This window comes from Cardiocondyla obscurior, linkage group LG03 (genome assembly GCF_019399895.1).
Source record: "Cardiocondyla obscurior isolate alpha-2009 linkage group LG03, Cobs3.1, whole genome shotgun sequence".
Taxonomy (NCBI): Eukaryota; Metazoa; Arthropoda; class Insecta; order Hymenoptera; family Formicidae; genus Cardiocondyla; species Cardiocondyla obscurior.
In genome coordinates this window covers 4944106-4969584 of record NC_091866.1, presented here as the reverse complement: position 1 = coordinate 4969584, position 25479 = coordinate 4944106, and the positions used below count along the sequence as shown (strand labels likewise).

Here is a 25479-nt window from a genome sequence, read left to right as displayed (position 1 = left end):
TCAACGGGGACTCGTACTCTGGCATACACTCGACGATACCAATAAGCGGCTATTATTTGTGTTAATCTTCGACGTAGACTTTCCGAAACTTTCGACTTGATACTTTGGAGAAAGACGAAATTCTCCCTATTTTCAACTAGTCTTCAAGAAAAAAGTAGCAGGTAAAACTTTTCTCTCACAATATGTTTCCGTAAAAATTTCATATCGTTCTATTTCTGCTTCTATTTCAACTCTATCGATTTGATAAACGTAAAGGAAATTCTGCGATCTTTTTTTTTTTTATACTTTCAAGATGTATCTAAAAAGATTATCGAATTCAACGATTATTCTATTAAATGTGCTCTAATTTTAGTTAATTAGCAATCTTGGAAAACGAAACTCTTTTTTTCATTATATGAAGCAGATGAATATAAATCGTATTCTTCATCTTCGTCATAATCGACTTAATATTTTTAGCGAAATTTGTATCTACGATACTCTCTTCCTTCGAGATTTCCCAGGCGTATTCTATAAGATTAATATTGACGGCTTCGAGAGCGCGCACTGATACGCACGGTAGAGCAAATTTAATTTTCGTGTTTTGGGGATAAGCAGCAGCGAGCCACAACATTGTCGGACCGTGAGGGCTTTCTTCTTCGCATTGGTTACGGTCCGATGCGTATCTTCAGCCGGGAATATAATTAAAACTTTATCGCGGCATCCACAATAATGCTCGCGATATAAATCAACGATCCGAGCAAGTAAATTAGCAGAAAGAAGCGTGCTTCGGTTGCTTTTGTTCGCAAAAGATTCAATTAATTGATACTGATATAAATGCAACGGTAGTTTTTGCGGCTGCAAATATGTTTTATAAAAAAATTAATTATATATAAATTACATATATACATATATACTTGGTAAATATCAAACAGTTAAGTAAAGTCGTCCTCTCGCAACGCGTTGAGCCGTGCTTCGGTGGCCGAAAGTTAGATTATTCATAATCAGTTGTGTAAAAGAGCGAGTGGAGCGCGTCACACACGTGTACATACATACGTTTCTGTATAGAGCAGCCAATAAAGTATATAACCGCGCGATATCAGAGAGATTGCTCGAACATAGCCGCGAAACAGAGAGAGAGCCGAGTGCAAATTGGACGCCGGAAATGCGCGCATCGTTTGTCATGCAAATACCTTCCGCCGTGCTCGCGGAAAAGCGGAATGGTGATTCGAGGGAAAAAAAAAAGTGGGGGGATACGGGTCGCGAGCTTTTCTAATTTATCCGAAATGCCGACGCCGCTCTAACTCTAACTCTGGTACCTCTGGCCTCTTGCTGGTTGGCTCCAAGCAATAGTAAGAGTAAGAGCAATATCCATTAGCGAACAGTCTATATGTATATATTTATGTATATGTGTGTGTGCCTCGTGCACGAGGGTCTTGGAGCACGTCCAAGGAAGTGAGAAAGAGCACCGAGTACATCTGTTTGTGTATGTGATAGGAAGCGGATAAGGGTCGGCGAAAGAGGACAAAGCAAAAAAACAGGGCGCAAAAGTGGAGATTGTTTATCGTGTTTTGGCCGATAAAAATCCGAAGAAGTCGATAAATTACGGATTCATGCCGCAAAACTTGCCGTTTTAATAAAATAAGAACCCCCGATCGATAACGAGCTTAATTTTGTAAAGATACACAGATTTCTTTTGAAAAAGAATGTTTTCAGTAGGATGTATCGTATTATAAATTTCTCTTCAAATTTAGGCGAGTTAAACGTGACGTAATTGATTAATTTTTAATGCAAATTTTTTAATAATAATTTAACATAATTTTTGCATGTAGCAATATTTTTATGCGATTTAAAAATAGTAAATTTTTCTTTATTAGGCATCAAATATGAGAATCTACATCCGTACGTATATTTTATGGGGTTTAAATTTTTATTCACGAGACGGTACATGCGTAACAATTTTGCATGTAATTTTACATTTAAAATTATATACATATACTTACATATGTATATTATTTTGTATGAAGTGTAAGACATACGCATAGTAATAATACAAGTTTGGGCTATATCTTATAACAGCACTTGAGGATATAACACAGTTTGTCTCTAATGGCGTTCTACATCTGCTATTTGCCAAAGTTCTAGGATGTAATATTGCATCTGCCATATTGCCATGTGAGGCAATATATCGTACGTTTATGCCTAATGTTACTCGTGTCAATACGGCGTTAAATTAATATTCGCAACTTTACGATATCTTCACTTCTTTGCTTTGCACATTATCGGTCGCTAAACAGTCTCATAATTTAAAAGAAATCTCGAAGTATAACTTTTTTCTTATCGAGGCTAAAAACGTTACGATAGAAACACAATGTAGAGTGAAAATGATTGCTATCAATTTTATGTCGCAATGCTATGATAGACATCGTCGGGATCTCCGGATAAAGCGAAGCACGTTGATTAACGAGTATCGTTCCGTCGTTATCCTCTCGGCAGCGACCTTATAAGCGTTAAAGGGCTGAAGAATCTATGGATCGGCGCCCTCCTTGTTAAATGGACGCCTATACAAACTGAATCAACGTCAGCGCTTCTGGCGATCATTTATCACGCTGTTCCTCAAGAACACTCGCTTACTCTCCTCCGGTCCATTTCCTTCTCGTGAAATGCCTAGTACCTGCGTCATGCAGGTTACCAAACAACTTAACGCGGCATCAGATATTACGTATAATAGTAATGCACGGCAAAGAAGCATAAAGATTTAAATGTTAAAAATTTTTCAAAATATACCAATTCGAGTCTAGTTGAAGAGTAGAAAGAAATTATTCCTTTTTTTTTTCAGCGTAGTCTATTTTTCGTGAGTTTATCGTTATTTATTTCTTGTTCTAGTGATTCTTAAGATTTTTGATTGATAGAATAACGAGCTCTCGTTTAACTTTTTTTATTTTTTCAAATTGTGAAACGACAGTCGGATAAATAAAACATTGACATCTTTTCTTCGTTTGCTCGATAAACTTTTTCGGTATTTTATTTGTCGATTTAAATTATACATTTGTTCTCATTATAGAATTGTTATCGACAGTAGAATTATATTCTATAAATATATTAATTGTAATTTGCTGATAAAAGTGGGAAAGCAGTTTCAGATCTATCGAGCCGTTTTCTAATACAGCCAATAGATTTTCCGTCATGCTGGCCGCATTTGGATAGCTTTCCTAACTTTTTAACCACGCCAACAGAGAACTCTGCATGCTTCTCCTCTCGTGTCGATTCAGCCTCCTTCCGCCGGAGCTTTGGTAGAAAGGGTTGGAAAACTCGTGGTCAAAACTCGGGATTCGGGATTCGACAGTGGTAGAATGAGAGAGAAAGAGAGAGAGAGAGAGAGAGAGCGATGAGTCGGCGAAGGGAATGCGAATGAATGGTGGAGGTAGGGTGCGACATGAAAGGGGCGGTAGAGCCGAAACCCCGAGTCCAGAAGCGGAGACAGGAACGTTACTAATATGCAAATCTTATCATCGGATTTATTCGTCAGCCCGACAACGAGTCTAAAACGCTCGCACGGCCTTCCCTTCTCTCCTTTATTTCCCTTGGCTCTTCCGCATCGTTCTGAGACGTCGTTCTTCCGCACGTCCTACAACGTTAATCTGAGTTAATCGTATGAATTAAGTGGATTATATTTCCTTTACCTGTGGAGCGTCGCGAGAACGCGGCGTAATTCGATTTCGCAGGCGAGGAGTTTAAGGTGGTTTGGCAGAGACTCGCCGATACGGAATGCTATTTTGGAAATTTACTTGATCGATATACAGTCTCCTTTTGCTTGTCTAACGGAGAAGCATCTTTCTTCACTTTTATTACATAAATCTATATATACTTAGCATATTCTCGATTTTCATGGCGCGATTTTACGAGTATATCGTGATTTTATTCAAAATTAATTTAATTGCAGCGTCGAAAAGATTTTAGGACAAAAGAGAAAGATTAGGGATAAAGAGAAGTGTACGGTGGAATTATGTATGATCGTTGGATAGTTTGAAAGTGGTCGACAGTTTATGTCGGACCTCAGCTATCGGTCGAAGGTGCATTACCCTGTTCAAGGACATTATTGATACTTCATTATCCGATATTGGAAATTAATAGTAAGTGGGAAGTGGGGAAGGGCAAGTGTTGAACGCCTTCCCTTTAAGTGCTCGTACGTTAATAGCAACGATATAACGAGCTGCCAATTAAAGCCGAGCTGTCCTTACGTCGAGACGTTCGTTAATCGTCAGTGGCCATTACGTTGAATTATGCAAACATTTTGGTTTAAACATTATTCTGTTAATGTATTATTTAAAATAATTAATTATAAATCTAATTCTTTAAAAGCAAGTTTTATTTTTATACTACTTAAGATTTTCTTTTACTATTTTATTATATCAAATTAATATTTACTATATAGGAACTAAGAATTAGCGAAAAATAATATTTGATAAAGAATCGGTAATATAAGATTATACTTTAAGTTCTAAAGAGACAAAACACTTGGACGATATGCTTCGTTTATTTAATCTCTCGTGCCGGCTGTAAACTAAATTTTTGATATGCGTACAAAGTTTCTCCCAGTGGCACGGTAGCGGTAATAATATATTTGAAAGCATCAGACATCAGGTCGGAAGTGATTTCGTTTTGATATCGCTGGATAGCGTGGAGAGACATTGATAGCTGCAAAAAAAAAAAAAGAGAGGAAAAAAAACCGAAAAATAGGATAAGATTAAATTGCTCCGGGGGGACGAGTGCGGGAGCGGGCGTGAAAACGAACGGAAAAGTATGAGAATACCGAGGAGGAATGAAAGATCGGGTAAGTGCTACTCGTCTCTGGCCTTCCTCCTTTGGAAGGAACCTCGCCACGGATGAATCGCACTTGATGTCGATGAGTAGCCCGTTACATCTCGCTTCCGGGGCTGCCGAATAGCCCGCCGCGAATGAGCTCGATCTCGAGAGAGGAGATTGGCGGAACCACCAAGATCGAGACGCGAGCTAACTAACGAATCAAGATGTACCTGTGAGACAGCAGAAAAGATTCGTGCGAATAAATGTGCAGTAGAAAAGCCGGGAGCACTCCATCGCGCATTTTTACGGAGTAAAAATTGACGTCTTACAACAAGACGTTACAAGAATTACGAGTAAATCAACACCGACGCGGAGCATTTTAATTTTAAAAGGATATCTCTTAATTTTTCACGATTAGATTCACTCGTTTGTCGTCTATCTTTTCTCGAAATTAAACTTTTCGATTCAATTTAATTAAATTTTTGGTAGAATTATGCGTAATAAAAAGTTGACTACATATAAAATATAATGAACATATGCTATGCAATAGGTACATTTTTTTTTGGTAAAAAAATAATTTTATTTATTCAGTTCAGGAAATACTTAACTTTTTTGCATTATTGTACGCATCGTTAATTGTTTTCGTATTAATTATTTGTTACATACTGTTAATTATCTGTGCCACTAACTATTAACACGCTCATAATTACTTATTACATCGGTAATTAGATATCGCAACAAAATTAATCGTCAATTAAAATTTACATATAGATGTCACTCTGGGGAATATTGCGAACTTGTGAGTTAGGAGTTCTTGATTAAAGTATTCGCGACATCGTAGTCTCGTGATTGATTTTATCAGATTGAAATTCTCGTTAATGAGTATGAATTGATAATATATCAACTGTTAGACCTTTGTTATAATTAGTTAAAAACAATCGTGTTCCATTTATTGCTATTTCCGTACGGTGCAATATGTCGCGATGAAAAAGCGTCCATGCATCTCAGCTCTACGCTTCGGGCTTCGGGCTTCGGGATGTCCTGAGATCGTTTACCTGGTCGTAGGCACTTAAGCTTCGATGGACTTCCCTTGGCAGGTCGGCTGTGCACTCTCGCTCGGATAAAACCGCAGCTGGGTTCGCACGGAATTACGATTATTTATGACTCCGTGACCTAAACCAGCAGTTCTCGGTTCATGGTATAATTGCTCCAAGTCAATCTTCTCCTAATCTCGTAATTTATAAATGTAGATTTTATTTCTAGTAGAAAAGAGTTGACGGCACTTTTCAAGGGACAGGATTATTTGAGAGATTTTTATGTTACGAAATTAGAAATTGTTATAATTTTGAGAATTGTTAAAATGATAAAATATTATCGTATATTTAGAAAGCTTTTTGAAATTTATACGTCGCACTATTAAATTTTCATTAAAAGATATTTTCTTAAAAAAGTTTTTGTACGCCCTGGTCAGCTTGGTTGGTATTTTACGTCCTATACTCTTAAAATATGCACGTACACGTAAAGATGTAGTATAAACGTTGAAACTAGTTCGTGCGCATCCGAAGGCACGGTCGGCGTCTTCGAAAAATGCTGTTCTTCAACTTGAACTTTTCCGGCAGCGGTTTTATTCCACCGTCTTGCAGCACGTGATACACTCTTCTCGGCCATCCCAAACTAAGGTTGCCCAAACTCGAGTACCGCGCCTTTCTCGAAATATACTATAGTTAACTTGGCAAAGTAACATTTTTCAAAGTTGATACAACTTATACTGCGTGAGCGCGCAGTAGCTACTTTTACCAATTGTGCACCTATAAAATACATATATGATCGATAAACGTACGGTATTTAACATTTCTAAATTAATTTTATGAAGATGCCTATTTAAAAATTAGATTTATCAGACTTATATGTAAATATTTTTTTTTTTATACAAAGAAATATTTTTCATTAATGAATCATTTGAACACATAACTTTAATTAAATAAAAAAATTTTAGTTAAGACAATCGGACTACAAATTAGTGATTATTCTATCTTGATCAAAGTTTAACATATTTTTGATAAACGTTTCGGAAGAATTTCTCTAACGTCGAGGGAATAAAAGAATTTACGGTCATTATACAATCACGGTATAGTTTTATTACCCACATAAAAGCAGACTGAAAGCAATAGCATTATGTGGACATCGAGAAAACTAGAAAATCTGGTTCACGTGCGTAAAAACTCGGACGTTCTACGGCCACGGCGAAAGTAGTTTGCTAACATCAATTTTCCACTTTATGGAGTTTCGTTACTTACCGCGCGCGGCTGGTTATGTGCACGTTTTACCTGTTGCCAACCCTTAGGTGGATTGAAACTACTGTAGGCTGTAGGCATCGCCGCGGAATCGAATTCTGCATCGACGTGCGTGGACCGAACAATTACTTCGGGATTCTATCAATGCGGGCGGCGAGTTATCAAGTTACAAGCTGATAACTGTGCGTATACTAACACGACCGTAAACTACTAAGTTTCGCGGAGAAACTTGCGCGGCATCATAAAGACACATTCGAACGAACAACTCTGTGTTATTGCTTGGGTTCGTAGAATTGATAATTAAATGATGTAACTTATCCAGCATCTGTTTTATGAACATCTACTTGCAGTTAATTAAAACTAAGTCTAAAATTTGTAACACTGAGTTTTAATAGCAGATTATTATCTCGAAAATGTCGCTATTAAAGTTAACAAAAAAAAAAAAAAAAAAATATATATATATATATGCGTATAACGTGTATACATGCATTTAAAGCACGCTATTTGCATGTGTACTTGCGGTCGCGTGCATTCTTGCATACGCACAAGCAGGCAGGCGGGTGGTGCGAATGTAAGACCACTTCGGAATTAGACCATGTAAGGAAAGGTTGATGGGCGCGTCTCGGTCGGCGAACTAGCCGGTTTTATGGGACGATGGTTTTACGAGCGCATCTGGTCCATCTACCACCCTCTAACATTTCCTAGTTCGTGCAAAGCCGAGCAAGGAAAGGATTCGCGAATAGCCTCTGGTATCCTCTCACCGACTTTATCCTTCGGAACCATGCGCCAACTGGGTTCACAGATGACGAGCCCGAGGTCACACTCAGAGCTTTTCTTCATGAAGAGCATTCACCGCGCGTTTCAGATCAGCCTAAGAGAGCTTTTGACGGTAACGGCGGGTCATCCGTCGTGGTTTTACCCCACACAGGTCTATTTGCGCGACTTGTTTGCACTGCGTTCGCCAAAAGCTTTGCTCACGCATTATCGAACGGCATAACAAATATTTTTAAATAGCTATTAAAAGCGAGATAAATGAGTTTACGAGGAATCTCTGTGGCAAAATAATTTTACAATCATTATTATTCTGGATCGAAGTTGTAATGTTTGATTATTTTGTTCGAAAGATTTTACATTAGCGAACTGAAACGCATACTTTTGCTTTTATTTTTCGCAGTTTTCACGACGGGTAATGTTTAATCAAACAGATATGCCGGCATACCTTTGCGAGAAAGTTTCCCGAAGCTGATAAACTCAGAAATAATGGATTTTGATATAACATAAACTCGTGTAAATTTTATATAACTTAGTTTATCATTGTCACATGTTATAATTGGCATATAATTTTTAAATATTTGTATATTATAAATACCGGTGGCATTAATTCACAGAAACAATTTTATTAAAATTATTATTATTATTATTTTTTTAATTGCAAAAGCCGTTGTGATTTACGTTTGTTGATTTTAAAACAATTCCGAGACAAGATATCTCTAGTAAAAGATTACCGATTGCGTCAAGCGGTGGATAGATATGGATTATAACGTTTGACAGCTGTCTATCTTTTGTCAATAGCTTCCATCGACTGAAATATCCTTATAACGTTCAGCGGTAACTGTTAAAGACGTTGAAGAGAATAGGAGTCTTAGGTCTGATATAAAAGATATAAAAGAAAGACGTTCATTTTTGGAATATTCACGATAAATTCGGAGACAAAGTCCGAGATGATAGAACGGTATGACACATTCTTTGGAGAACAGTCGAATGAATCGAGCGTGAGCGATGAGAGATCAGACGTCAAGAACGAGTTAGGAAGGTTTTGAGATACATACGTGCATACATACGTGTGTCGGGATGGATTGACAAGGCGAGACAGTTTGTGAAATCGGGAGAACGTAAAAGAGATTGGACGAGGGTGCGTGATACGCGCGTAAACCCCATATCTGTCCTATTTATACCAATATCCAACTACTTGGTTGCGCAGCTTCGAGAACGCGATGTATTTTTCCAGTAGAAACATCGCGCGTAACTGGAAATTGTTGCGAGTCGCGCCGAAACTCTCACCTGATAGAATTCTGATAGCCTCGCAAACGATTCAAGTTTCGCATTATTGGCATTTCCCCCCTCGCAATTTTTACAGAATACACGCCTAAAGAGATGCGGATAAGAAATTGCGATTGTTATTACGGAAACTAATGTTATTTTTATCTACATATTAGAAAAAAAATTCTGAAAGATTAAAAACATGTGGAACAAAGAAGATCCACGTCTTGATTATTAATATTAAAAAAATAATTTGATATAACTAAGTTCTTATACCGTACGCTATTAAATAATATTATTTTGACAAAGAAAAATGAGAAAAAGTGCGGTTAAGAAAGAAATGTTAAAAAATAATTTTTTCTATTGTAAAAACAAAATACTTAATCGTAGTACGGAAGTACGAATTCCGTTTGAAACGTAATCCATGCATTCTTTATTCTGGCTAAGTGTAGCATGGCGCAACCCCGTTAAAACTTAAAATTACTCGTCCGCTACATAGTTAGAGCCTTTACAAGATTGTCTGCATAATTCATGAATAATGTTGCTCCGATAAGTCCGGGGAATTACAACTTTTGCTAATTCCAATATTACGCGAGAAACTTCCATCTCTTTGATGGATCCTGTGTCTTATTTTTACTTCTTGTTCCATTCCCTTTAACTACGCCGTGTAATAATATTCCGATATCATAATTTATGCATCGGTAAACCTAAATTTTTTTTTTTCCGCGAGAAAAAAAAATTTTTGCTCGTCACATCCTAAATTTGGCTATTGTGTAATAATCAAGCTATTGGAAATCGATCGGTACGACAATATGGAATTACGATGACATCGATATCGGACGTTACACATTGCAATGTGTGCACTAATGAAAGCTAATCACGGCCCAATAGTTCGCGGATTGCCATCAAAGACTTGTCGACATATCTTTGACGCTTTTGTAATCGAGGTTTGAGTATGCAATTGCGTCCCGCTTTATGTCGTCGAAAAGACGAAATTCGCTGCGCCGGGTGTTTGAAACAGCCTAAAGCTAGGTCCATAGAAGTCGACGTGTTAAATGTCTGTCTCTCAAAACATTCGCCGTGTCGACTTGAACGATTGACGTTTGAAATTCGACGCGCACCCCGGTCGTCATCCGTTTGCGTAAACGTAAATCGTCGCGCTTGCATATTCTCGACGATGTCGAAAGATGTACGATGTCAAAACGCGAAATCTGGTTCATTTAACGTTCGCGAGTTTCTCATTTATCGCGTCTTACTCGAGGCAAGCACTGTTTATATTTAATGATGAAAAACAAGTCATTAAGAGATGCTCTGTTGTAATTACTTCTCTTTAGGAATTAGAAGAGTCGCGAATAAATTTTAGACCTATGTGAAATTTGTCAAATTAAAAAAATTTCACTCGTCCAAGTATATGTTATCCGTGTATATGTATATTATTATACCATGTAATAGTTGGGATTTATTAGCCTAAGCCTACATTTTTACGGTGGATAAAACAAGAATTTTAATTGAAATCATAGAACGAAGAAATCATAGAGCGAATTGATACTCTTATAGGGCCATGTGGTTTACGATGCAAACGTCGATCGCGAAATGACACATCGATTTTGACCGCAAAAAGATTGCAGCGTGGCTATCGGTCACTTTTTCTCTCCCTCTCTCTGTGCTTCCCTTGCGACCGGACCAGGTGTTTTCCGTCACGTTTGGTCGGCGCGCACAATCGCACGGAATTCGCGAGTACGCGAGTACGCGAGTACGAGGGGCGGTGGCCGCAACGGCCGACGTTCTCGTCGGCCGCGTGACGGATATGATATTGCCGGAAATAGGTACGCGATTTCCCGTGCGATCCATGCGCGCGTAATGCCGAATACAAATGGGATATGGATATATACCTGGAGCACAGCGGTCGGTGAATTATACACAAACGCGGAGTATGGTTATGGGAAAGCGCCGAGAATTGTTCGCTGTGACGCCAATGACGTAAGCAGATTTTCGGCACTAATTATTTAGCAGGCATCGCTTAATTATCATTTACGCAATTACATTTGTAATTGTAATGGTCCGATTGTATTAAAAAAATTGATTTAATAAAATGTTCTCGCGCAGACCGAATTTTATATCTCGACGTATAAAAAATTAATATTAATTCAAAGGTATCGTGAAAAACACTGAAGATATAGATATAGGAAGTCATGCAAGTTACCTAAACTTTATTATATGTTTATGATAAGATTAATAAGAGAGACAATATTTCGCACCAATTAGTAGGTATATTAGTTGAAGGATTATTTTAATAAATTCTTTTGGCCATGTAAGAAGCTGATTCGCATTCTTCAATTTGCATTGTTGAAAAATGAAAAAATTAAAAATAAAATAAAATCACAGGGGATTAAAAAACGTTAATATTTAACATAACATTTAAGTAAAATGTCGTTAGCATTTAACGCAACTAAGGGACACGGTGATGAGACATGTGTCGATATACATTAAGATGCTTAAATTGAATTGCTCTCTGCATAAAAAGAAATTATTTGCGATTGTCATTTTCATGGTTTTGTATAGGATTAAGTAATCAACGCGGGCAAGCGAGGGTGACCATCGATTACGCAGCCGATAAAAATTGCTTTCAATTTATTCGATATGAATGCGCAATTTGTGTATTCGCGACGTTGCTATATCACTGTTGCTCGACGCAGGTCGAAAAATTTGTCGAACGATATTTCAGAGATATTGCAATGAAACGGAAATTCTCCCCCATGACATTAAAGATTTACGGTCAAATATTTTTATAATTGACGTCCACCAAGTAATATATCTGCATAGATACGGCACACAAATTCGATAACGCGTACAATTTGAATTTCAAATACGAAATCGAATTTGAGGAAGTTGCTGGCGGTTCTTTAACAAAATATAATACATCCCCACATATAAACAAATAAATTTACCATTTTACATAAAATAACTTCTAAATCGCGATCTACGAACGAATAAGTCAAATACTATTACGTATGTTTTCAGTTGCGGCAAAGTCCGTTAAGTTTTATTTGTGGCTAGAATATTTCCAACGCAAAATTAAATGGATACTTGCTATTTTTCTTTTTATATAAAAGCTTTTTAATAAAAGTTTGTATTAAGAGAAAGATGATAAAAGTATATTGCTATTCCGAATGTCGAATGATTGCGTGTTAAATAAGCGACGCTTATCAATTGTATCGTAATTCGGAGATTTATTTGTTTTAACAAAATCGCTAACCGATCCATTACCGTTACACCACTGACTGGGGTTCATGCCGGTCATATCCGCGTATGTGCGTACAAAGGGGATATTTTGCTGTAACGGAGAACATGTCAAAGACCCGTCGTGCGCTGTCGCTCCGACTTGTATGACTGTGTAGATGTCTGACATGACTATATGTACATATATGTACATGCGTATACAACAATTGTTGCATGCTGCGTCTCTCTCTCTCTCTCTCTCTCTCTCTCTCTCTCTCTCTCTCTCTCTCTCTCTCTCTCTCTCTTTCTCTTTCTCTCTATATCCGCATGCAGTTTCCCGTCATGTGATACACGATTGGTCTACAAAGGCCTTTACAAGAGGAAGGTGAACGGTTCCAAGATTGTCGAAATCGTGCGCAATGTCGTGGCTAATGGTTCTCTGTGGCAATGTCAAATGGCTTGACATAAAGGGCGGTTGTAACGCCTATCGTGACAATCGTTCTGTTGATTTAATCGATGCAAAATTTACTGCGTTAATTTTAAACGGTAACAGGCAATCGGTAAAATTTACAATCGGAATTGATTTGTTATCAGATTTCTTTGTTTATTGAGCAAGAATTAATAATATGTTGATATAATTTTTTTTTTTTTTAACTTTTTCTCTGTATCTTGTAAAATATTAACACAAAAAACAAACATTAATGTTTCGTTTTGATTGACAATGAGAAGAGAATGCTGGACAACATGGGTAATATAATGACTAGACTTCAGGATCGCTCGAATTTATCTGAAAACTCGACACGATGAATAATTATATGCGTCAAAATATCTCATTTTCCAGCACAGTTAGCAGTGTTACGCGAAACCAATCTTTTAGAGATACTTGATTATGCCGTGTTTGTAGTTAAGCGGAAATGTATAACAAACTATTTAATGCCGACTAATTTAAAAAGCTTCCAATTGTAACAAGCATAGGTAATTTTTTAATAATTATATAAATTTGCATAACTACACAAGTAACATAATTTAGGTCCACAAGTTTGATAAGTAACATTTCGAGAGTAAAAAAACTCGACTGTTACTCTTTGCGATCAGTGATGACGCGTGGGGAAAGCTCTGCGAACTAATAAGATCGTATGATATAATTGATCGAGTCCCTCCATCCACAGTAGAGAACTTTTATTATCCTCGAACGCTTCGCCGTGACTTCGTCCTTCGTGATTTCGCTCCCACCTCGACTTTCTTGCGAATCTTCATTACGTACGCACTGAACTATGAACAGCTTCTGAAAGTTAAAGCCACTTATCGACGACGGCGGCGGCATATCTCCGGCGGGTTTAATCTACCCTGGAATCTGAGTTCGCCGGGAAAACCGTTCGCGGAACAGAGAGAGAGACTCGGTTACTGCCGGCGGCCGATTACCATCCGGGAATGTTTATTAAATCCTACGATTCTTTCCGTCAGTTCCTTTCATTTATCCGGTTAAAAGTTCGACTTGGTTGTCGATCGGATTGCGCTCTCTCCGCTTCTCCATTGACTCCGTATACATATATATACATATATATACACATGATATAGATATAGATATATATATCTCACTGGTCTCTTTCATTAACTTTCACAATTCGCACGACATCTCCGCGAGCTAACTCCAGTTATCAGAATTACATTTTGGTAAAAAAAATTTTAAGAAATCTATACGATTTTGTATTTTCCAGAAATTATTTTATTTAATAACTAGACACTACAGAGCACATTTTGCTCGCGTTAATTACTTTTTCTACGTTAAAGAAAACTGTTAAGACTTTGTCGCAATGGGTGGGTTTCTAATATACATATTGAGAATACTAGATTTATATTTAATTGTCATTTTTCTTTTTAGTTTCAGTTAACTCTAGAGGAAAAAGAGGCTCAGGATAAGTACCATGCTTCGGTGAAGTAACCTGAAGGTAAGCAGCACTTTTTTATTACATATAATTAATACTAGCTTTGTTGTTTTGTTAATTGATTACTTTATTCTTATTTATTTTATTAAAAATTAGTAGTAAAAAAAAAATTTTGCTTCAAAATTAAATAAGAAATAATTAAATTTTTCCTTATTAATTTTTTATTTCTTCGCGCGGGCACGTGCCGTTCTCGAAGTAGTTTTACCGTTTATTCCGATAGTTTCGGTGCGACCGTTCATCGACGCTCGTGCTCATGCCAAATCGGCGCGGCAGTCGCTTCAGCTGACTGCACAATCTATGAAAGCGACCGGCGGAATTTCATTAGCATTGAACACCACCGGTCGAACTGTCCAAGTCGGCTGCTTGTTCAAGTCTTCGGTTTTCTCTCTCGTGTTCCTTGCGGTGCCTATTCGCCTATTCGTATAGAAATGAGCTACTACAAGAAAGACATTAAAGTTTAGGTATTAATTATTTAGGTCTACATTTTTTTATTCAGCACTATAAAAAACATTGAGATCCTTCTTACGATATTTTTAAGTTTAAATATATTTAAAACAACAATTTAAATTAAAATTACTTTTGCATAAAAAAAAAAGACAGTTATAGCACGTTTTGTTGATGGCTGTATATAAAAAATATATATCTTAGAATATAGGTAATTTGTTACCTGCCTGTAGCTATCCAACCACAAGGTTGGACGCGCAGGTGGAATGGTCGTAATGCGACATCGAATTATTCGCGGGATATCGCTCTCCCTCTCTATGCATCGTGCATGTAATCCTCTGTAATCGTGCATATAGTTAATGGGACATTAGAGATATAGGCGTGGCTCTATCGAAATCTAGTATTTCGCCAGATCATTCTTAAACACTTGAATCACGTTTGTTATTCAGGTTTCAATTTACATGTGCTCTATTAAGTATGCAATCGAGACTTTAAATTTAATTTAATTTTGGAAAAAAGTTTGTTGACACTTTTTAAGTATTAATAAAAATTACATTGCTTTAAAATAGTTAACAATTTTACAAGAATTTACTTTATTCATTGATTTTATTAATTATTTTTAAATTTAAATTTATTTATATTGTTATGTTATAAAATGTTTGATGAAAATAGGATATTCAATTTTGTCGGTAAGACTTGACTCAATTAAATCTCTCGAAAAATTTTCAACGCTTTAATATCGCGAATAAATCGTTCTCAACGCATAAATACCCAATTTTCCGATATGTATTAAAAAGAAAACTTGCACACGCACGACGAGATATATAATAATAGTCGAAACTCGATCGAGTTTGGTCAGATTTTCTAGCCAGTCGGTGAATCTATTGCATTAAGCTCTTTACAGTTGGTTAGCGGATAGCGGGAAGATCTAATTTGCCGTGGGTAACGGATAGAAAGGTGGGTGGGTGGGACACGTCACACATATAGCTGCACATAGAATATTGAAAGGATAAGGAAAGGTACACATTGCGAAATAAAACGAGAGATTTTAAGAAAAGACAGACTATTTTTATTAGATAATTTTTAATGAATTAGAAATTCAAACTTTTAAAGCCTCCGTTAACATTTCTAATGCTATTAAGATAAATCATTTATTACGTAACAAAATAAAATAGTTTCACATTTTTATTAAATTAAAATTAAGCATATTCGATATTAAATTGTGTTTCCTTCGATTATGATTTTTATGTTCTCGCGTGTTGAGGCAGCATTTTTTTGCAAATAAAAACTTTTGGACATGGCAAACCTACACAAAGCTTACCCCTAACATAAATACAACGCACAAATACTCGATGAACAAAACTACTCTGTCTCTACAGAGAAGGGATTGGTTGTGGAGGTAGGGTGAACGTTGCCGGTCCGGTGTCCTATCCAGCGCCCATTCCCAAAGTCCATTACGGATTCCGTGGAATTATGCCGATTAGCCCGGGATCCCGGAATTTACACCGGACTAACGCTCAATACTAGTCGCCGTGGCGAAATCTCATCTCGTGGAAATAATTAAAACCCGCACACCCTCGTCCGCTTCGCGGGTTTAGCTATGTTGCTCCTCTCGCTAACTCGTTCTCTTCCCGTCTACTTGTCGCGCTCGCGGATCTCGGTGACGACGTTGCAGTCGGTGGCGTCGTTGTTCACGGTGGATATCGTTTGCCATGAATGAATAAGAGGCAGATTATAAGCGACGAGAGTCGAAAGCGAACGGAAAGTGCGCCGCTATGAACACCGCGAATGCTAATCGCGAGTAGAGCCGCGAGAATCAAGGAAGAAATATCGAATACGTGGCGAAAAAAAGAATTTCCGACGAAATACCGTGACGTCGTTTTGCAATTATCCCTCTGAATGCACGCCATTTTAAGATCATTAAGGAACGCGAGCTCGTTAACAACTTACCTCAGAACTCCACCGCACTTGGTAGATGCGTTTGAATTATGATCGTTAGTGGTGACTATCAGATTTAAGATCTGAAAATTGCGCAAGTACGATTTAAATTTTGTTACAAATAATAAAGAAATTATTAATATTTTATTTAACAGCTGCAATCTCTTTAGTTACATATTTTTCTTCTTATATAAAATATTATATGTATAAGAGGGTACTTTTGAATAGTCATATTTATGCGAGACGTCGATAAGTCGCAGGAATTAAATTAGAACTAAAGAAACGAACCGAGAAAAAGGAACGCCGCGAGCTGCATCGAATTAAAATAGGAAATTTATAAAACAATTAACATGTAATAAAACGAAATGAAACATCATGCCAGCAAAAAGCGCATTTTCGCCTGGTGCTTTTTCACTGGAATAGGACACCGACTTGTTAATTAAAAGACAACCGGCGGAGTGCGATGCTCGCTCATCGATTTGCGAGCTTTAATACGTTCGCACGCACGAGCGAACGAGCTTTTAATCGCCGACTTGCTGCGGCGATCTTCGATTCCATTTGCGGATAAAACCGATTGCAAAGTAATCGGATAACCGATCGCAAGCGAGCGACGACGACGTGGCCAATGCACCGCGCGCGCGAACGGGATATTGATCAAATATTTAATATCACCCAGGGATCTGCGCGCGCGAGCAACGCATTCCGGACACAATGAACGGCGCTCATTAGCAGCTAGTTCGTTATTCAAAGTTTGACGTGTTCGATCTCTCAAGTTCGCGCCGTCGATAGGTCCGTAGACGCGGTGAATATTTCCTCCTTTCACTTTGGAAACAAATCAACTTCCGGCACAGATTTTTACGTCCTTTTGCGAGCTCCCATTTATAAAAGCATTCTTTCCTGGAGTTTGCGAGTCGCTTAGAATTATCGAAAACGATTTCTTCGACTTTGCGCTTCGATAGCTGAGTATCGTATTATATTAAAAATCAGAAATTAAGATAGAAGCATAGTAACGATGATACTTTCCTTCTCGCTAAAATTACAACACTTTTAAATTTTGGATTTCACATTTGCGAGATGCGTTGTGATGCTTCGTCATACGTCGCTCTTCCGTTAGCACCGTATATTCTCTGCGGTATGTGTTTACGAGAGGCGAGTCACTCGGTCGTCGGGACAGGACAGCGACATTAATCAATTTTATCACAGGACGGTCGATTTCAGGCTGGATGCCGCATCAAAGGGCTGCGCAAATCCGATCAAACGGCGGTCCGTTCGTCCGCATTATATTAATTGGGCTCCGCACATAACACACAGCAATAACATTAGCGAAATAATATAATAACGCTATCGGCACTCGGCCACTAGGCTGACCGCCGTCCAGCGGCCGCCGACATCATTTCACGTGAAGCGCAAACATATTTGCATAATATGTATCCCACTATCGCGCCTCCTCCTCCTCTCCTTCGTTCAAACCAGAAATTCGAAACGCGGCTGTAATCAGTGAACGCCGCCTTTCGTATCGACGATGCATCACAACGCATGGGATGTGCTTAGCATGACGAGCCAGTTGATTGAAAGCTATTTCGATGTATGGGACGTGTGTCAGATCGTACCTACATAAAATTATCTCGAGTATCCATTATTCTTAGGGACGCCGAGATGCAGATACTCGATCAGTTAACGTTTATTACATGTATTTTTTTTTTTTTTTTTGAAACTTTAGTAAGTCGGAAAGTTGGGATTTCGAGACGCAGTTAAAGTGTAAAAAAAACTGCACAAGACGCTATTATTATCTTTTACTCTGCCAAGTCTTACGGTATGTCACGACGCCGGTCTGGTTACTGTGCTTTACGCTTTATGAGTTTACACGCGCGGTAAGATTCGCGATAGAGCGCGAAGCTCGCTTCGCTCCTCTTTACCTTGCCTGGGCTCTTCAGGTACTATACACGAAGCCTGGCCGTAATACCCGCAACAATCTTGCGCCGTGCCGATAAATACTAAACTCTACGCTTAGCATATAGCAAAATATTTTATAATTATATCATGTTTCGTTTGCGCGTGATGATTACCTATAATTTGATGTGAATCCGTTTTGCAAAACAGAAACTAGATCACAAATATTATAGTATTAGCAAAAAATTCTGTTAAACTCTTTAATAGAAAGAAAGTCTATTTTTGATTTAGAAATTGCAATACTGAGAAGAATGTGAGTAAGCGTGTCACAATGTTTTTAAATTTGTTTTATCACAAATAAATTTTTGATTCTAAAAATGGGGAAGCTTGATAAATAATCTAAATTTAGCTTTCAAGATGTTATTCGTTTGTTACATACAAATATTATTAGTATTTAATTTGAATGGGAAAAAGACATATATATATATATATATCTCCAGTTGTAAAAACTAAATAATTAGTTTGACAAATAACTTGATAAATAATAAGACTCTAAAGGCTTTACTCTTCTTCTGACACTTAAATTTAAATTTACTAGAAATATGAGAAGGTTATTCTCATTACGTGCAGAAAAATTATGGTCAATATGCAGATTAACAACTTAATATTTCATGTTCCGATTTCAACACTAATTAGTGGCGTGGAAATAAGTTGTAAAATAATACGACCGAAATAGTCTTGTAGCTTTAAAGGAATTGCTCTTGCTTTCAAAGCTTGTACGTCAGCTTGAATTCCGGAAAATTACTTCGTGTATGGGTCATCTTTGATGCGATCGTCTCTATGGATATCCATTTACAATGATATCGATAGACACGGTCTCTTGCTCAGCTTGGAACATATAGGTCGTTGAACCACGTCTGCGATCCATATTCGTAGCCCTCTTTACGCAATATATTTATTTGACGAGATATTTATCGATTCGGAGACATATATCTTTACACAGTTTATACAAAATATTAACTCTATAATATAATTTAATTTTTTTGGGTATAGGTATTTATTAAGCGTGCTCTTTTACTTTCTATTTTTATTTATCTGATCTACAATATATTACTTCAGGGTTAAGTTATTAATATTTTATTAGACGTTGCGTCATTTGTTTTTTAGAAGAATAAAAATTAAGAGTTAAATGTTTGTGTATTTTCTAATATATCGTATATCGTAGCTTTGTTATTGGTCATTAGTGTCAAGTTTGATAATGTTTGACAAGAGTTTGCTTGTAGGAATATGCTTAAAACAATACCGGCTTACGCGCCTAATTGACGGCGTCAAAGTTTTCCTTTATTCCGTTGATGTGCACACGAATACAATCGATAAGAGTTGATTACATTCTTAGAGGAAACTTCCTCAATATACCGATCAAGTATTTGAAGAGCGTCTAGTATATCCGCGATAACGATATATCTTAAGTAAAATTATTTGCAAAATAATGATTAAATATTTCAATAGAAAGATTATGAAAATGCAAAAGTTTAATATAAACATAGTTTGAATATCAAAATCTCTACAGTAAACGATATAAATGTTTACAGAAGCTAATTAATTTTTTTCTAGAAAAGTGTTAAAATTAATAGTAGTTATATTGCTATTTAAATAACGAAATACATTAATAAAAGTTGTACAAATTTTATTAATTACTAATTTAAACAAGATTTTTTTTACACATACGTGATTAACGTGACATTGATTTAGCTATTAAAATTAAAATCTTTAGACAATTAATAATACCTGATTAATATATCTATTTAATTATACCCACTTGTTGTTTTTGTAAAAATTCCGAAAGTCCATGCAAAATTTAACTGCAGTTACAATCATAGAACTTTATCTCGGTGATTTGAAGCGATGCACGCGTGGCAAAGCTTTGATACCGGAATCCGTGTATCCGTTCAAATCGTTGTTTGTCCGCTACGAAGTTTATCGGTTTCTCAGCAATTTCTCAAAGTTTCCGCTGTTCCGGGCGTAGCAGCGTGTGCAGCATCATTTCTGCTCGCCGCCAGCTTCCTTCTCTCGATCCCGGTCGCAACCCCCCGTTCGCTTCGCGACCCTGCGGAATTCCTTTGGAAACTTTCCGATATTCATATCTGCCCGCTACTACATCAAAAATTCCAAGCTCGCCCCGCTCAGCCCACGAGAGTTCTCTCTCAGTTATAAAGGATTCGCAGCCACTTACAATATCAGCCCGCCCTTTCCCTGCCATTTCATCCCTTCCCGATATCCATCCTGTCCAATTTGGCCTCTCATCTCTTCCCTTCATTTTTCTCTCTCTCTCTCTCTCTCTCTCTCTCTCTCTCTCTCTCTCTCTCTCTCTCTTTCTTCCTAGCTTCTAACCCGTTCGCCATCATCGCAATTTGCACGATCTCGTCTTCTTCGTTCTTTCTTCGGCATTCGCTTACTATCGGCACTCGGCCTTCACGGCTATGGTCACCCTCCTCGGCGTTTTCTCGCTGATCTGGATTAACGAGGTAACCCTTTTTCTGCCGACTTCTCGGAGAGAAGTTCGAACTACGGTCCATCCGGTTTGTTCGTGACTCGCCTCCAAACGAGGCTAGAACGTATCCGAAGAGAGGCAAATTCTGTGGCTCACCCTCGTCGGTTATCTGAGTACTTTCGAATCCTTATAGCGCGATCCAATCGAGATCTCGGAAAACAGCTTTGGTTATCACGTCGGATTCATGTCTGATTATGTACGTCAACTAATAGATCGTACACATAAATCGTACTTGCATTAAGTTGAATTAAACATCACTCTTTTGCGATATATTGTACATTTCAAGAAATACGATAATAAATTAAATAAAAATGCGTATTATTCTTCAGATATCTGTAAGTAAATTCGAAAATTGCTCGTGCAAAAATTTTATAATACCAAATTAAAAAGGAATAATTATTAAATGCCGTAGTAAGAATTTATAAAATGATCTATAATTGGCAAGGTATTTAATATCGAAACGAAACTTAAGAGATTTTGCAGGAGCGTCAAAAGCGTGAATTAGTCACGAAAGTTTTGTTGTTCAATTAAATTGTAATGGACCTCGATTAAATAGCAACTTAGGTAAAGACCTCATTATCAAGAAATTTAAAGTTGCAGACTTAAAACTTTCGGCAAATTGGACAGTTACGTGCGAATTTTTGCCGAGAAGCGTAAGCTCTTGTATCTCGCGTACGCGCACGTATCCCGCTGTAATGAATGCCGAGTAGATTTATCGTTCCCGCGGAGCTCGTCGTCCTTAATTAATGACCGGCCGCGCGGAGCTCGTCGTTTCGTCGTGGATTAATTCGCCTCGAAGTGTCTACTAATTATCAATGGGTTCGCGTTGCGCGCTCGTCATGGCATCGAAATTCCAGCTAGAGGTGCCACGCCGCAAATCCGCGAGTGCACGCAAGCGCTAAGTGCGCGTATGCACGCGGATTTCTCGTTTCTGCGTATCCTGCGTGTTCGCAAAAGCGAGAAACAGGATTGATAGGAAGGAGAAGAGGAGCGATCCGCGAACTCGTTGAGCATGAACGGCCAATCGTTCGCGGCGCGGAAACCCGTTGCGGTGTAAACGTCACGTTCCAAAGGGCGTCTACAATAGCTCATTAAATTGAATAATCATTGAGGGCCCGCAGGTACGCTGTACCTGCAATTTACTTGGTCATTGCGCGCTAAGCTCGAAAGCTCGCTCGGATGTAACGAGCGAACGATCTGTTGCCCGCCTCGCATTACACTCGTGCTCTTCATTTTGAACTACATTAATCCGTAGTCTAGAATCGAGAACGATAAAAATATTCCGATTTACTTAATTTTGTAATTGTAATTAACTGTTTGCAAATTTTATTAGGAATTGATTCGTAATTTTGATCGTAATTATTAGTTGATATAAAAATAGCATATATACTTATTGTTAGTTAAAAATAAAGTAAGCCAGAAGAAGCATTATATTTGTCTTAAATAAGTTTTTCCGTTTATGAGATCTTAAGTAAAAAAATCGGTGTGACGCCTGAATTAATTGTTGAAATATTTAATTAATATGTTTTTTTTTTTTTTAATCTTATACTGGCATGTCTACATTAATATTATCTTTTTATGTTACAGCCATCGGCAGAACTTTATAACCCCGCTGGAGTCTCATGCAGATTGGTAAGTGGCATAATTCTTTTTCGTAATTTTGTATTGGGTCTTTTGAACCGACAACACCTTGTCGACTCTTGATTACTCAATTGTAATTATCATAGAAATTATTATGATTAATCTCCAATTATAATGACGCGCACGAATTGAGACTTTTCGAAAAATAGCGCGCGCGAAGGGTGCGCATGGTTTCTTCTAGTAAAAAAAATTTTAACGATTAGCTAACGCGTAATCGTCTGCATTAAAATATGCGACACAGAGTCACGTTTCAATTAATTCTCATAATAGTCATTAATTAGTCCCCGCAATTACGAGAGTCATATTCGAAATTGTAATCCCGATCGGAATTGAATACGGGGTACGTGTACGAGTATGAGTTCGCGAGTTGATATTAGTATCCCTGTGATATAAATTGTTTGTACAATTAAAATTTCCACTGCACCAATGCATATTATAATCGAAAAGTGGTCACCTCTCTTCATAATCAATAATCATCGTATGCAATATTATAATTTAATTACTACATTACGAGCAAAATTAAATCTTTAAATGTCATCGTTTACTCTTAATTTTTATTAAGAGACGTCTAAGGCAATTTTAAATTTGTGATTTTATATTTATTATTTCTGCAATAATGACGATCTCATTTGATATTATATTATTACTTACTTAAATCACAGTTACATGTGCCACGCGAAAGATACCCACAACTGTCCATCGTTTACTTACCTCATTTTTAATTTTATTAATATATGTATGTATAATACGTATATATGTCCAACTAATACAGATATAGTAATAATGTTAATCAAGTATTAACCTCAAAAGCTTGAATCATAATTTACTTATATTATTTTTCGTTAAAATTTCGTTAAATTATTTATCGCTGGAAAAATAGATTTATCTTTTGAAATAATTTATCTTTCTCTGGACAGTAACATATCGATAGATCCGAGAATACGCCGCAATGCTATTTTGGCATTTCTAGTAGCTCATTAAATCGAATAATTATCAGCTATAATCGTATTGTACGCACATAGACTTTATGTGGCTACCACATCGGCGTATGTCGTACGCGTCCGCGTGCTGCGGAATTTTGATCGACTGGTAAATGGTTCCCTTGACGACTACGGATTATTTATTCCCTACACGATTAACGTCATGTAATCAGCGATAACGTAATGAACATATTGCCTAGTGCTTGTAATGACATAGTAATGTCGTTCCTTCTCTCATCGCGCGGGATATCGATTGCTTCTATCAATCTTTCGAACAACAGTTTCGCTCGAGATATCAATTTCTCGGTGATATCGATGGGTCGTAAATATTTAAGAAATCAGTAAAGCATACCTAAATATAACGAAAAGTTTATTGCTACGTAATTATAGCAAATTTAAATTATGTAAAATGTGAAAAATAATTATGAGGAGTTTATAATTTCTTTCTCGGTAATTACTTGAAGAAGTAAGACAAATTAAAAGAAGTAAGACGTCAAATAATAATAACTACGATGTACATTAATCGTCTCTTTATTCGTCTCTATATATATACATATATATATATATATATATATATATATATATATATATATATATATAGTATATTATATGTATATGTATACCTCCACTGGCGACATTATTTCAATAAGTCGTGGCTTGACTTGGTACAAGTTGCGTTTCATATTTTGGGTAATACGGGTGGAAGGGGGACAGTAATTAATTACATCGACGCACAGATATGCATATCATTAATCGTACGTATATCATGTATTTATATAACATATGCACGCGCGTGAGATTATTGTACAGTGTGCAATGCGCCGTCGTTGACTAAACATTTTTCATTTTGAGGAGGACGGGATTTGGAAAGGGTAGCGGGGAAGGCGGGGGAGCTGTGGGTCGAAGACGGTAATATTCACAATAGGGATATTCGTGGGATGGGTGGGTCGCCATTCTGTATATCTATGTATACATAGTGCAAAATATATTAAGGTCAGGCCACTCGTACGAGGACAGCGTTGAGACGTTCTTCCTCTTAAATGCTAGCCGTCATTTTCGTATTGCCGCTTCATTATCTCTTTTTTTTAAAAGCATTCAGCGCAATCGCGAGCTCCAAAAAAAAATCAGTACGCATGAGCCCTTTCTCTTTATCGCCTTGAGTCTAATCATACTAAAAGCACTTTTTACATTGTTTTGAAATATGACGATGTAGATCGTTTTAAAAATTTACGAAAACGATTAAAGCGCACGGAGATTTGTCGATATGTAAGTAAAACATCACGAAATTATGTTTGAATCATTAAAATGATATGTTAACTCGTGACGCAATACACGCGCGTCATATTTCGCGTTGCTTTAATTATGTATTTAATCGTTTAAACATTTTCAAACATCTCTTTAAAAAATGGAACAATTTTTTTCGGATTATCTTTTTTTATACATTTTATGTGTTATATCAAAATGCACGAATAGAACTCTGGAAACTTTGCAAAAGGGATTTAATTTATTAAAAAATTTAATTCGTTACTAGAGGTATGGCTAATATATTAATGTTATTAATTTTTTTGTTTGGTTTTTGAGTTTTGTCAAATTAAATTGCATGGAAAACGTATAATATTTGATACATTTAAAAGGGTAAACCTGAATTAGCGCTTTTCCAGCAAATTTAATTTTGCTGTTGTTCGTCTGTACATCGTTTTCGTAACCCGCCTTTAATTAATATTTTAAACTATTGAGAAGCAAATTAGATACTT

General features: G+C 37.0%; 1 long non-coding RNA gene across 4 annotated transcripts in view; it reads left to right on the top strand.

Annotated features, from left to right (window-relative positions):
- LOC139101394 (uncharacterized) overlaps window positions 1-25479 on the top strand; it is a 99347-nt gene that overhangs the window by 6655 nt on the left and 67213 nt on the right. For all 4 annotated transcript variants that reach the window (XR_011545543.1, XR_011545544.1, XR_011545542.1 and 1 more), the window contains exons 3-4: window positions 14218-14284; window positions 22692-22736. This is a non-coding gene — a long non-coding RNA (uncharacterized lncRNA). The remainder of the gene's footprint in view (window positions 1-14217; window positions 14285-22691; window positions 22737-25479) is intronic.